Raw genomic sequence first — 13,854 nt, forward strand, 5'->3', positions numbered from 1 at the left:
CTAGTTGTTTTTGTGGTTCTTTTTTTTGCACAAGGGTTGCATGATGTTACTGCAAGGAGCTTATGGGGCAACAACCCCTCTTTTAATGCATGACACTAGTTGCTTCAAATTTTGTAAGAGTTGTCTGAAATCATAGCAAAGTTGTTGCATGTTTTTTACTTTTGCATAGGGGATGCATGCTATTTTTTACTGCAAGGAACTCATATGGGGGCAACAGACCTTTTTACATGCCTGATAGTAATTGACTCATTGGATGGCTAAAAGTGTCTAGAGAGGTCGATTCAGATATTTGTGGCGTTTTGGTGATCCACGTTGGAGTTGTCTTTATGTTAGGCGATTTAGAGGTGAAACTAGTCAATTGATAGTCATGGTAACCGACTTAAAAGGATCCTCCGTTGATAGGTAGTCATACTAGGAAAAAGGAGTTGCTTTTCTGTAACACTAAAGTTGCCTCTGTAGCACACAAAATTGTTCGGAAAAAAAAGTTCTTCGAAACCTACTCATATGGGATCTAGTTTTGAAGAACTCGTCGTGAGAAACCCACCGATGAAAACGGATTTGAATTTCGACATTCTAATCAAAAGTTACAAGTTTTTAAAGTTTTTGATCCCCTAATAAATGCAGGTGGGAGCTGGCGCGGGAGGTTTTTCCTTTTCTAGACTGTCCTAACGCGGCGTGCGGTAAAACTTTCGTTTTGGGAAGGGCACTCGCTGGCCCGAACGGGCGCTCGTGCGCCAGGTAGGCAGGTCCCATAAGTTTAGTTTAAGCTCCCCGCGGGTAAATGGCAGTTCAGTTTAGCAATCTTCACTGGGATCGGGATGAATGGTCTTACGCGCATGGACCGACGTAGGCCTGTTTAATCCTGTTTAAGCCCATTTATGATTCTTTTTAATAATGTTTAAGTCCATTTATGATTCTTTTTTAATAAAGTTTTTGGGGAGATGAACTATCAAGCTAGCTAAAGCTAACTAAACTGGCCTTGCGGGCGCCGTATATTTGCCGTTCACTCTCTCCGGTCTTTTTGACTCTACATATTAGATTTGTGTCAAGCCAAAAAGAAAAAGCTTTCCAAAGTTTGACCAAATTTATATTGAAAAATATCAACATCTACAATATCAAATATATGTGTACTATGAAACTACACTTCATAATAAATCTAACAATATTGATTTGACATCGTCAACGTTGATACATTTTTATATAATTTGATCAAAGTAGAGATATTATGACTTAGCATGAAACTTATATAGGAGTACATCCCTAGTGGTAGGACGATGCCATCGCGTTAGCAATGCAGTGCGTGGGCATGGGCAGGGCAAATAGGGAGGCAGGGCAGATCTGCTGTCCATCGATGGCCCTAGAGCATCTCCAGCCGTTGTGCCCCACAGGAGGCGTTTTTCGGCCTCCTGGAGAGGCCCCGGCACTAACTTTGCGTTTGGGTGTAAAAAATTTCCAGCCGTTGTGCCCCCCAAGTTGTGTTTTATTTTTTCTTTTTCGCTTTGTCATTACAACACACATGTTGTGGGCACTGCCGGGCCACGCGAGCTCGAGCTCGTCGGCGACGGCCCCAGCCGACCAGGCGACTCCCTCGGCCGCGTCTTCGTCTTCCGCCACCGGCGACGCGCTGCTCGAGCTCGGCGCGCGCCCCCCGGCGCCGTCACCGACGTCCTCCCCGCGCCGCGCAGACTGCGTGCTCTTCACGGGCCACACCGCACGGCTGCATCGCGGCGCACGCACGGCGCCCCCGCCCCCGCGCCCAGCAGCCGCGCCTCCAGCTCCGCCAGCAGCACGCGCGCCCGGGCGTCGTCCTGCTCCCTCAGCGCGGCCACGAGGCGCGCGGCGAGCTCGTGGTTCGCCCACGCCTGAATCTCCGCCGCGACGGCCCCGGCCGCGCGCGCGATCCCCCGCCTCGCCTTGCACCACCGGCACCGGGCCCGCAGTCCCCCAACCACCCCGCCTCCGGCCGCCTCCTCGGAGGCGCACCAGGAGAGGGCCCTGACCGTGGCGAGCAGGCGGCAGAGCGGGTGCAGCTCAGGGTAGCCGGCAAGCAGGTCGTGGGCGGCGGCCTCGAGCGCGAGGAGCGCCCCGGCCTCGAGCGCGAGGAGTGCCAGGCCGCGAGGAGCACCTTCAGGAAGCCGTCGTCCCGCCCCCCCTCCTCCGGCCATGCTCCGCCCCGGCCGTGCTCCGCCACGGCCGCGCGAGCGCGAGCCCCGCCACGGCCGCACGAGCCCCTCCCCGCTCCGGCTGTGTGTGGTAGGTGGTGGGCCGATGCATGCGAGGAGAGAGGAGAAAGAAAAAAGAGAAAGAAGAGGAAAGGAGAGAGAGAGGGGCTGGCAAGTGGGCCGATGCATGCGAAATAGAGCGCCGGCACCCTCAGCTGCACCCCAGCTTTGTGGGTTTGGGTCGGGACTGCCGGCCGTAATTTTGACGAAATCCGGCGCTTTTTCAGCTTCTGGGGGCATGACTAGGAGAAAAAACACGCGCCAGCGATGAAAAAGGCCTCCTGGGGGGCTGTTGGGGGGCCTAGTAGAGATGCTCCTAGCTATCTAGTGTAGAACGACAGCGCAACTTCTCTCCTCCTCCTCCTCCTCCTTGTCCCTTTGCGTTTTGCATCCTGATCAGCGAGCTAGCTAAGGTGGTTCGACTAATCAAGTTCTGTGCTGCGTGCGTGCGTGCGTGCGGTGCCCACACAGTGATTGATTAGCCGTTCATGCATGCATGGCTGTTATACCGACAGAAATCAACAAATGAGAAGCTAGGGTCCATGCATGCACCCACACAGGCGCTGTCGTCTTGGCCGTACGTGCGTCCATCGATCTGGTGCATGCAACACTGCACATGGCGTGTGGGCGTGGATGCAGGAGACACTTAACCGAGTGATCCAACATCTCACGCGCCAGTACTACTAGCATACTCACTCCCCAGACCAAACTACCTACTCTAGGTTAGAGCTCTTGCTGGAGTTCACAGGGCCGGGTCCGTTCTTCAAGAGGCGGGATTAGTTGTATCTAGTTAATTATGAACAGGGGTCCATCAGTCCACGGTCCATGGAGCACACCACACCTGCTGTATGTATCCCGGGCTGTTCCATCTTTATCGACGTAGAAAGCGATGCTTCCCGAGCTATTTTAGATCATCCTTGTGGTCGTCTTGCGATCCACGCGTGATTCTCTTGGGATCCGCTGTAGATGCATATATGGTGTGATCATGATGATTGTTGGGTGGTCTGATGGATGAGATTGACAGCAAGTATGGGTTTTTCCTCTTGCATGCATGCGTTGGTGTTCCTCCATGAAAGACCAAGAAAGAATCACCAGGCGGACAAGTCCACGTATCCAGTTTGCATGCTGATTTTTTTTCAGATTAATTATCCTGATACGCAAGGGGTGTGCTTGGCTGTGTGTGGCGGTAGGTTACATGTTGCAAACTGACAGAGTCTAGATGGCCGGGAAGTAGCACTGATCAAGGCTTGTATGATAAGATGCTCCGACCTACCATATGCACATGTATAGATTGCCAAAGACTAACGTTGAAAATCTGGAAAAGATTACAAGGGCACTCTTTCTGGCAGGGGAATACAAGAAAGTATTATTATTTCATATGGTGAGATGGTTTAGAATATACAGGACAGGAAAAAGGGGTGGTCTTGGAATTCACAATCTAGAAAGTGTTGGCGGAGATTGGAGGCAGGGGAGATGGCATGTGACAAGGTATCGTTAGGAACAAATATAAGTTTCAGAATGGAATATGTCATGCGAGCACAAAGGCTGCTTATTCTGACCCCGCAAAAAAAAAAAGGCTGCTTAGTCTGCTTCTTCCTTTTCTTTTAGATCAACTAGTCTGCTTCTTCTGCAGATCTGATCAAAGTCAAAGCCGTTAAAATCTGTTGGACAGGGCTAATGGAGTTGCATATGGGAGACAGACTGATTTCTGGGAGGATGTTTGGTGTGGTTCAACCGCCACATTTTTATTATTTCATTTTGATCGCACTGCGGTGGTTTTCTCGGGTGGGATCAGCCTGTTATGGTGTGATCATGATGACATGGACGGTAAAGTGAATTATGGTTGATGTGTGCAGTATATGAATCTCCACTTTCGTTTTTGAAAGAATCACATGGTTAGTGAAATGGCCCCGTTTGGAAGCAGAATCTGTTAGGTTAAATCATGTTAGAATCGGTAGACGGTACTCCGTACATCAGATCAGTTTAAGCTAAAGCTTTCACGCGCAATCCTCACCTGCGGATCGGAATGAATCAATGCTACTCCCTCCATCTCATAATATAATGTAAGAACGTTTTCAAGCTTTAGATCAAAAGCTTTTGCTACGTTGAGACGAACTCAACACCTGAAACTCTGAACTTGTCAATCCCCGTGTCAGTGTGGCCGGCAACCTTGAGAGGACGCGCGTCAGATGAATTAACGGGCCGACGAATGGTCATAAGGCCATAGCATTAACAGTGTAGTGCGTAGACGATGGGTTGAGAAATAACCGATCCAAAGTACGCTTGAATGCATGATGCATCGATCCCGGCCAGAGAAACCAACAAGCATGGGCAGGGCAGAGTAAGCACTAAGCAGTAGGCACAACACACGTGTGGACGGGGACACTGGGACAAATTATATCCGCTGCCGATTGCAATGTAGAAATTGTAGGATTGCTAATATTTCTGTTGTATTGATCTCACCCTCGTAGGGGTATATATAGAGTACATCACGAGGGGAAAGACTTGGGGTACAAGACAAGACATAATACGTTTAAACTAATTCTATCCTTATCTCTAACAACACATATGTATTTCTAACATTCCCCCTCAGCCGTAGCGGGAGTGAAGCGGACGATTTCGACTGAATTTAAAGTATCGTGCTCGCGTCGTCTTCTCCACTTCACCGTCATGACCTGCATCTCTGATGGGTCGACACAATGGGCGGTGCCTGCATCCCCTTCCGGTGCCTTCCTTGTCTCTCCTCTATTCCCTCCCGCAGTCACAGCGCGAGAGGCGTGGACGCGAGTGACGACTCGGATGCTGTTGACTGGAGTTGTTGCCGATGAGTTGTTGTAGACGTAGCCCTGTATGTCGATGTCGAGGTAGCCGATCATGATGTAGCCGTGGTCGAGGTAGTCGTGGTCGATGATGTAGTCGTCGTGGATGATGAAGCCGCACAAAGCCGGAGGCGCAAAAAAATGCGCTATGTTGTAGATGGCGGAGCTGCAGTCGTGAAGCACCTTGCGGATGTCAGAGGGTGCCGTCAGCGATGAGTCCATCAATTTTGCCAGGACCAGAGGAAACCCATCGAGTACACATCGGTTTTGCCAGAACCGTATGGCCATGTAGGCTGGTCACTAGAGTGACGTTGTGTTGATGCAGTCGTGCCGTCGTGGATGACGCGGTCGATGCCGTTGTCGTGATGCGGTCATTGCCGTCGTAGATGTCGTGTCTTGCAGAAAAATCTTTCAGAGGACGCTAGGTGTTCATCTTGTGGACGAGGCGGCGGCGGTGTGTTGTCGAAAATGTTGATGAAGACTTTGGCAATGAAGTGTCGGCAATCACGTTGTAGCGGCGTGTCGACGACGATGTCGCTTGAAGGCATCCCTTGCGGCGACGATGTGCCGACGCCGTGTTGTGCCAAAGAAGTATGTTGGCTCGTAGCCAGGAGTAGTCGTACAACTCAATGTCGGCTCGGTGAAGTAGTGGATCGCTGAATCGCTGCAGTGGCACCTGGACGTGGCTGTGGCCCGTGACGAGGTTGTCGATGCAGATCGATGTCGCGCAGGTTGCCGATTCGCCGTAGACTCCTAATCGTTGATGCTGGCGCTGTCGATGATGATGTGTATCTACGTATGCATGACCCAAGCGCAGCCTCGTGTGTATGTTCGTAGAGGTTGGTTTTCGCCATCCACGACCTGAACACACATGCATGCATCAGTTGGGATGGAGGCGCGTTGAAGGCGACGAGGAAGCGACTGGGGTCGAGATGTGGAACTGTCGAAGGAGTCGTTCGGTGGAGAGAGGCATGTCGACGCGTGAAGGCGATGTAGATCGGATCATGGTAGTCTCCTGGAGACGTGCACTGACCCACGGCCGGGGAGTCGGGAGGTCGGTAGTGTCCATCGTCTGCGCGGGCTGCAGAGGGAGGAGCGTGGTCCTGCTGCGTGTTGTGGCGGAAAGAGTGCGTGTCGATCGTCCGGGAGATGTCGGGCTGATGCGCTCGTCCGGCCTGAAGTCGTGGGTGGCTCGAAGTGAAGGGGGCCGTCGCTCTTGGCTGGCCCTCCTGGCCTGCGTGTGTGGCGTCCGCTCTTGAAGCCGGCCGCATGGAGCAGCGCCTGGTGTCGCGTAGCCGCGTACGCATACGCTTGATTGGATCCAAGTCCATGACTGCCTGCACGCACCGGGCGGATGACGATGGAAAGTGCCTGACCGCGCTACCTGTTGTGCGTCGCTGGATCGAAGCAGCGCTAGGCGTGCTCGAACCATCGGCCTCGCGTAGATCGATGTCGACAGACGCTTGGGCATAGATGCCATGCATCTGTCGATGCTGTGTCGGAGTTGCTTTTCGCCGTCGGGAGATCCGCGCACTCGTACACGATGGAGGTCGCCGCGGGAGCTATGCCCTCCCGTGATCAGGCGTGCGTTTCCTTTCCCAGCTACTCGCCAGGGTTGTCGTGGTCCTTCTCCTCGCTTGAGGGAGAGGCCGCAGTAGATCGGTGACTGCCTCCCCGTGCTTGTCACCGGATTGAGGTCGTCGAACTATTTGATGGCTAAAAAAGAAAATTCTACTAGGTGGAATTTCCAGATTGATCTAATCTAAATTAGAGAACTGATCTACTATTTTATTAACCGGGTGCCACGCCCCCGGGGAGAGGAGATGAATCTCCCCGAGGGCGGCGCGCTGTGGAAATGGTGGAAAACCTAGGATCAACGTCGTGAGACAAACCGCTATAATACCATGTAGAAATTGTAGGATTGCTAATATTTCTGTTGTATTGATCTCACCCTCGTAGGGGTATATATAGAGTACATCATGAGGGAAGAGACTTGGGTACAAGACAAGACATAATACGTTTAAACTAATTCTATCTTTTATCTCTCCTTATCTCTAACTACACATATATATTGCTAACATGCAATACTGTAGGAAGGAGTCTTAGTCTTCCATGTGGTCCTGCACCAGGTGCGCACTAGGCGACAGCGTGCGGTCTTCTTGAAGATCGGCTTCCACAAAGCTTATGACACCGTTACCTGGGCCTTCTTGCGGGAAGTGCTCCTCCGCAAAGGCTTTGATGACCGATGGGTCACCCGGGTTATGCAGTTGGTCTCGTCTGGCCGGACCGCAGTTAACATCAGCGGGGAGATCGGCCCCTACTTCCCCACTTTCTGTGGGGTTAGACAGGGTGACCCCTTCTCCCCGTTCTTGTTCAACATGGTGGTTGACGCCCTTGCCGCCATCCTCGATAAGGCTAAGGCGGACGACCATATTCGAGGGATTGTCCCCCATTTGGTGGGAGGGGGAGGGGTCTCCCTCCTATAGTACGCTGATGACACCATCATCATGGTGGAGGGCTCGGAGGGTGACCTTGCCAATCTTAAGTTTCTCCTCCTGTGCTTCCAGCAGATGTCTGGGCTTAAAATCAACTTTGACAAGAGTGAAGTTATGGTCCTTGGGTATTCTCCTGAGGAGGCCCAGCTCATTGCGGACCGCCTCAACTGCCAGCTGGGATCCTTCCCCACGACTTACCTGGGGGTTCCCATTAGTGATTCGCGACTATTCGTCGCGGATCTTCGGCCCACAGTGACTAAACTCCAACACCGGATCGAGCCGTGGCAGGGCAGATGGTTGTCCAAGGCTGCCAGGACCGTGCTCATCAACTCCTCGCTATCCAGCCTCCTCTTGTTCCTGATGAGCTTTTATAGTCTCCATGAGACCCTTCATCACGAGATTGCCAAGTACGAGTCTAGATTCTACAAGGCGGGCAAGGGTGACAAGCAGAAATACCATATGGTCAGTTGGCCCGACATCTGCAAGCCCCGTGACCAGGGTGGTCTGGGCATCATGTCGTCCAAACGCATGAACATCGCCTTGCTGACCAAATGGCTCTAGAGGATTGCCAATGGCGAGGGCGGTCTTTGGCTTGATATCATTAGAAGCAATACCTTCGGGGTCAGCCGCTAGCCTTTTGCCAGCGCTCCGGAGGGTCCCAGTTCTGGCAGTCTATCATCCAGCTGCTTCCGGTCCTCCGCATCGGCTCATCCATCTCGATCGGCTCCGACTCTGCTACATTGTTCTGGTTTGATAGGTGGGCGGGTGAAGTCCCTTTTGCCGCCCGCTTCCCGGACTTATTCTCCACCGCGGTGGAGCCTAGGATCTCCGTCGAGGCCGCTCTTTCGGATCTTGGGCACCTCGCGTTCCTGCGCCCCTTTGGTCCCCCAGATGTTGCTGCCTGGGATGAGATGCTCGAGTGCATCGCCCTCCACACCCCCGACGTTGACAGGGTCTCGGATCGCATTTCATGGCGCCTTGAGCCCTCGGGCCGTTTCTCCACTCGGTCCTTGTACCAGGCCATCGCCCCGTCGAAGGCTCCGGCGGCTTTCACTGCTGTCTGAGCCATCAAGCGGCCGCTCAAGATCAGGATATTCTGGTGGCAATGGATTAGGGGTCGGGTACCTTATGGGGTGGAGGTGCTCAAACGTAATGGCCCTGGGGACGGGATGTGTCCCCTCTGGGGAACGGTGGAGGATTCGAACCACATATTCTTTGCGTGTGTCACGACCCAATTCCTTTGGAGTTGTTTTCGCGAGGCCGTGGGCGGACATTGGTGCCACACCAATCCGACCGACCTCCTTGCGGAGATTCAGGCCATCCCCCCTTCGGTCCGCCACATTAGGTGGCTCTCCGTTGGCGTACTTGCGTGGACGCTCTGGACGGTCCGCAATAAGCTTGTGATCCAGCGAGTTCCCCTTCGACGTGCAACTGACGCTATCTTTAAACTGTGTGGTTACCTGCAGCTCTGGCGGCCGCTTAGCCGCCCTTCCGACCGGGACGCCATCAACACCTTCATCGCCGACCTTTGCTCGATGGCGCTTCATCTGTCTCCGCCGCTTCCGCCGCCTCCCCCAAAGCCTGATTAGCCTGATGTGGCTGCCCCACCCGGTGTTGGGTCTGGGCGTGTGTGTTTTGTAGGGCTTGTTGAGTTGTGTCCTCAGCAGTATCCCGTACTTGTGTCGTGTGCTACCTTGTGTGTGTGCCTTGTGCCTGCGTATGTGTGCGTGGGCTGAACCTTGTTTCGTTGTTGTGCTCTAGCGGTTTGCTTTATATATAAAGCGGGGCGAAAGCCTTTTTTGATAATACTGTAGGAGGAAAGCTAGCGCCCATGCATGGATGCGTCACTTGGCGTTTAGCTTTAGCGTCGTATCAGCAATTATCAATCTCTGTACGTGCTGCATGCGAGTGCGTGCGTTTCCATGGCATAACTAGTGCTAGTATTGATGCATGGCTATTAGAGAGAGATCAGAGACTAGAGAAGGCCCGTGCTCAGGTCATCTCCACCAAACGTACGTTGCCACACTGCAGCACACGGCGTCTGGACCTCGATCGAATACCTAACTGATCGACTGAACCTCGATCTCACCAAACTCCTCTGACCAAACTACTTTTGGTTAGAGCTAGTTCTTTGGTGTATGCTCGCAGGAAAAAGAGTTATTATACCCAAATGATAAGTGCCGCACGTGTGACACGAAGCACTTCGGTCCTGACGTTTTTTACAACTAATGTTACCAAGGTCCTTATATTAGGGGTCTTACGCAGTTACACAGGGGTCCATGGACGTTTCACCTCCGTAAACATAGAACGCGACCTTTCGCGGCCGGAATGATCTATTTTAGTTTATTTTGTGAACGTGTTGTGATCCAGGCATGATTCTCTTTGGATCAGCTCGACATGGTATGTGGGAGATCATGACGATTCATGAGCGCTCTGTCTGATGTCATTCATGTGTGGTAGTACGAGTTTTTCAACTTCAGACGTTATGCATGATCTTGAGTTTCACGAGTGGTCTGACCAGTGACACATGCGGCAGGGGGTGACTCGAATAGGCAGTTGTGTGGACTTTCTCCTGCGTGCTCATGTGGTGTTTACTCCAGTTAAGATGAAGAAAGAATCACGAGCTTAGTGGAGTGGCCCGGTTTCGAAGCATGCAAAAACTTTCAGGCTAGCTGTGGAAGATACTTTGGCACTGCACACAAGCTCAGAAATATACAAGCACATAAAATATATTAATAAAATATACAAACCAATCAATCATGGATATTAATCATATTTATATTTCCTATAGTATAGTAAGTACATAACTAATCCTTTTATTTACTAGCACATAAAATATACAAACATGCATTCTAGAAACCTCTGTCAACTTTGTATCTCTACCTATTGTGATATTTCATGAAACTATATTAGACATGGGCGCCAACATGCGTTTTGAATCAATCTAAGTGTCACAAGTTAATCATTGAGGAGATACGTTTCTTTTTTCTACCTTTTCTATTGTTCTCCGAACTAAAAAATGGGTTAAATCGATAATTCCGATGCCTCGAATAAGAAATAACTCGGTCAAACTCATGTCATAAATAGTCCAAATTTAGTTCAATTTTATTTCCAAGACAGATATTAAAATTATATGACAAACACATTATATCTTAATATTTACTTATACCATTAGTAAGTCTAATATAGATTGTACTAGTAAGTATAACATGTCAAAAAGTAAAAAGTTTAGTCTAAATCACTGGAGTAAAGACCTAGAGGAAATACTTCTCTCACAACGATCAGAGCATATGGGCCATCCGATCGAAATCTCTGCGCATTATTGGCCGTCCGATCTCGATCCTAATCACCGTGAGGCGTCCGATCTTCACCGCGATCAGACTCAGCCATTGGATAAATATTCAATTCTAACAAAATGTAAATACCATGCTCCCACCAGGGCATTTTTGTCATGTCACATACATGCTATATAAAGGCAGTGGCCCCTGTGAGGAGAACCTAGGCGCCTCGTCCCGCACTTGCGCGTCCCAGCTTCTACTCTGCACCGCATCCTCCCATCCCCTAACCCTAGCCCCTCTTTTCTGAAAACACTTTTAAAAAATAATTGCCTTGTTACATGTTTATTATTTTTTCTGATAACTTGGTCACATATAATGACACAATGCGAAGGTTCTTCAATTTTTATTTTTTTTATTTTGTCATGCCCAATTCAAAATGCGGTCAAAACGGCGGGCATGACCGTTCCTAGCTAGTGTTGAATTTTGGAAAACTTTTGTTGTTTCTCTAGTGAAGTAGCTATTTTTGTACCTAAAAATGATTTTTGAATTGAAAAAAATCATGAGCAAACTATCAAGCATCTGTAGTTCAAATTTGAGCCACTTCCAGCTGAATTGGCATAATTTTGTCTTTTTGATGAGAGGTGGATCTACAACTTTTGACATGTAACTATTTGGTCAATTGTACATAAAATGTGGTCTGATATTTTCTAAAAAATGATGCGGTGCAATTTTGCAACAAAGATTTGGTAGGTTCTTCACAAAAAAAACCATTTTGGGCATTCAAAAAAATAGAAAATGGCTCTTTTGTGCAATGAAAATGAAAAACCCCCCAAAGCAACATTGTTTGTCATCCCAAGATACACACATCTGCAAAATATTGATTCATTTTAACAAACTATAAATGGTTAATATGTTGAATGTTTGCCCTGAATAAGAGGGTAAAAACTATAACAGAAACAAAAGGATAAAACAAAATTACATAAGCTTAATTCTGATTGGTGGAATCAGTTAAGGCATGTTTCCACCGGGACTCATAGTCTATCCGACCGGTGATGGGGAAGGGAAAGGGTTATGGCTACCGGGACCACGATGATCCAGCCCCAGAGGACTCGAGCGCTCGTTGAGCTGACACTATGGAGTCGCGGCGGGCAGATCCGTTCGTCGGTCGGGCGCTGTCCTCAAGGGATCGGCGGAGTGCAATGCGGACCGCCATTGGCTCCTTCAACCTGCACGGGATGACACCCCAGTCGACAGATCCGGACTGGTCGGAGTCAGATCCACTACCTGCCATGCCGGAGACGGCCGGAAACCGCCGAAGGTGAGCTCGGGTGGTGGAGGGGAGTCGAAGAGGGTGGAGTGAAGTGGCAACGGTTTGGTCCGGCGAGCGGATGGGGACGGATATATGTGGGGTCGAGTGGCCAGCATGGGCTGGGTCCGACGTGGCGGGCGTGCCCGGGCGCCCCATATCCGCCCTATATTTGGGCTGGATATGAGGGGTCGAAAAATTGTTTGAGTCCCATTTGAGGCGTCCGTCTGGGTAGAAAATTGTGACCGGCCAGTGACCAGGCGGACCGTTCGGGCGTTTGAGAAAGGTTTGGGAGGCCCGGCTGTACATGCTTTTATCATGATACCAAGGGGTGTGCTTGGCTGTGTGTGGCGGTAAGTTACATGTTGCAAATTGACAGAGTCAAGATGTCCAGGAAGCAACTTTGATCAAGGCTGGAATGATAAAATGCTCCGACCTACCATATTCACATGTATAGATTGGCAAAGACTAACGTTGAAAATCTGGAACAGATTACACGGACAATCCTTTTGGCAGGGGAAAACAAAAAAGTATTATTATTTCATATGGTGAGATGGCGTAGAATATACAGGACTAGAAAAAAGGGGTGGTCTTGGAATTCACAATCTAGAAAGATTTGAATGCTAGTTTTGTTGTGCAAGTGGTGGCGGAGATTGGAGACAGGGGAGATGGCATGTGTTAAGGTACCGTTAGAAACGAATATAAGTTTCAGAATTGAATCTGTCATGCGAGCACAAAGGCTGCTTATTCTGCCTCTTCTGCAGATCTGATCAAAGTCAAAGCCGTCATATCTGTTGGACAGAGCTTAGGGAGTTGCATACGGGAGACAGACTGATTTCTGGTAGGATGTTTGGTGTGGTTCAACTGCCAGTCTGCCATCCATGCGACATCAGTATCCAGTCATATTTGATGCCAATTAATAATGAAATGGGGTGCACCGAATGATAAGAAAATGGCTGATAACAACAGTTTTGGCACTGTAATTTCAGAAGATGGTTGAGCGAGAATCTGCAGCAGCTTGTGTTCTGTTTGAGAAGAAAGCTGATGAGACCATTTATATTATTTCATTTTGATCGCAGTATGATGATTCTCTCGGGTGGGATCAACCTGTGATGGTGTGATCGTGCTTACTTGTCAAACAAATTCTGACGTTATGAGTAGGCAGATGACATGGACAGCAAAGTGGATCACGGTTGATGTGTGCGGTATATGAATCTCCTCTTCCGTGTTTGAAAGAATCACAGGGTTAGTGAAGTGGCCCCGCTTGGAAGCAGAATCTGTGAGGTTAAATCGTGTCAGAATCGGTAGACGGTAGTGCACAAGTTCAGGTTAAGCTCTCCACAGATAGAATAAAAAATATATATACTAGTATCTCTGAACTAGGTTGAGCACGCAATCCTGACTGCCGATCGGAATGAGTCAATGCTAGATCAAAAGCTTTTGCTATGTTGAGAAACTCTGAACTTGTCAATCCCCGTATCAGTCTGGCCAGAGAAACCAATAAGCATGGGCAGGGCAGAGTAAGTACTAAGCAGCAGGCACAGCACACGTGTGGACGGGGACACTGGGACAAATTGTATCCGCTGCCGATCGCGACACTGTAGGAGGACAGCGCCCATGCATGCATGATGAATCCGTGATCCATCCTGTGCAACACCGCAGCTAGCTGCAACCTCTCTCGTGAGTTAATTGCAGGAAGATATCACAATTAGGACCACGTGTGCGGATTGGTAC

Source organism: Aegilops tauschii, chromosome 3, assembly GCF_002575655.3.
Source record: "Aegilops tauschii subsp. strangulata cultivar AL8/78 chromosome 3, Aet v6.0, whole genome shotgun sequence".
NCBI classification, from domain to species: Eukaryota; Viridiplantae; Streptophyta; class Magnoliopsida; order Poales; family Poaceae; genus Aegilops; species Aegilops tauschii.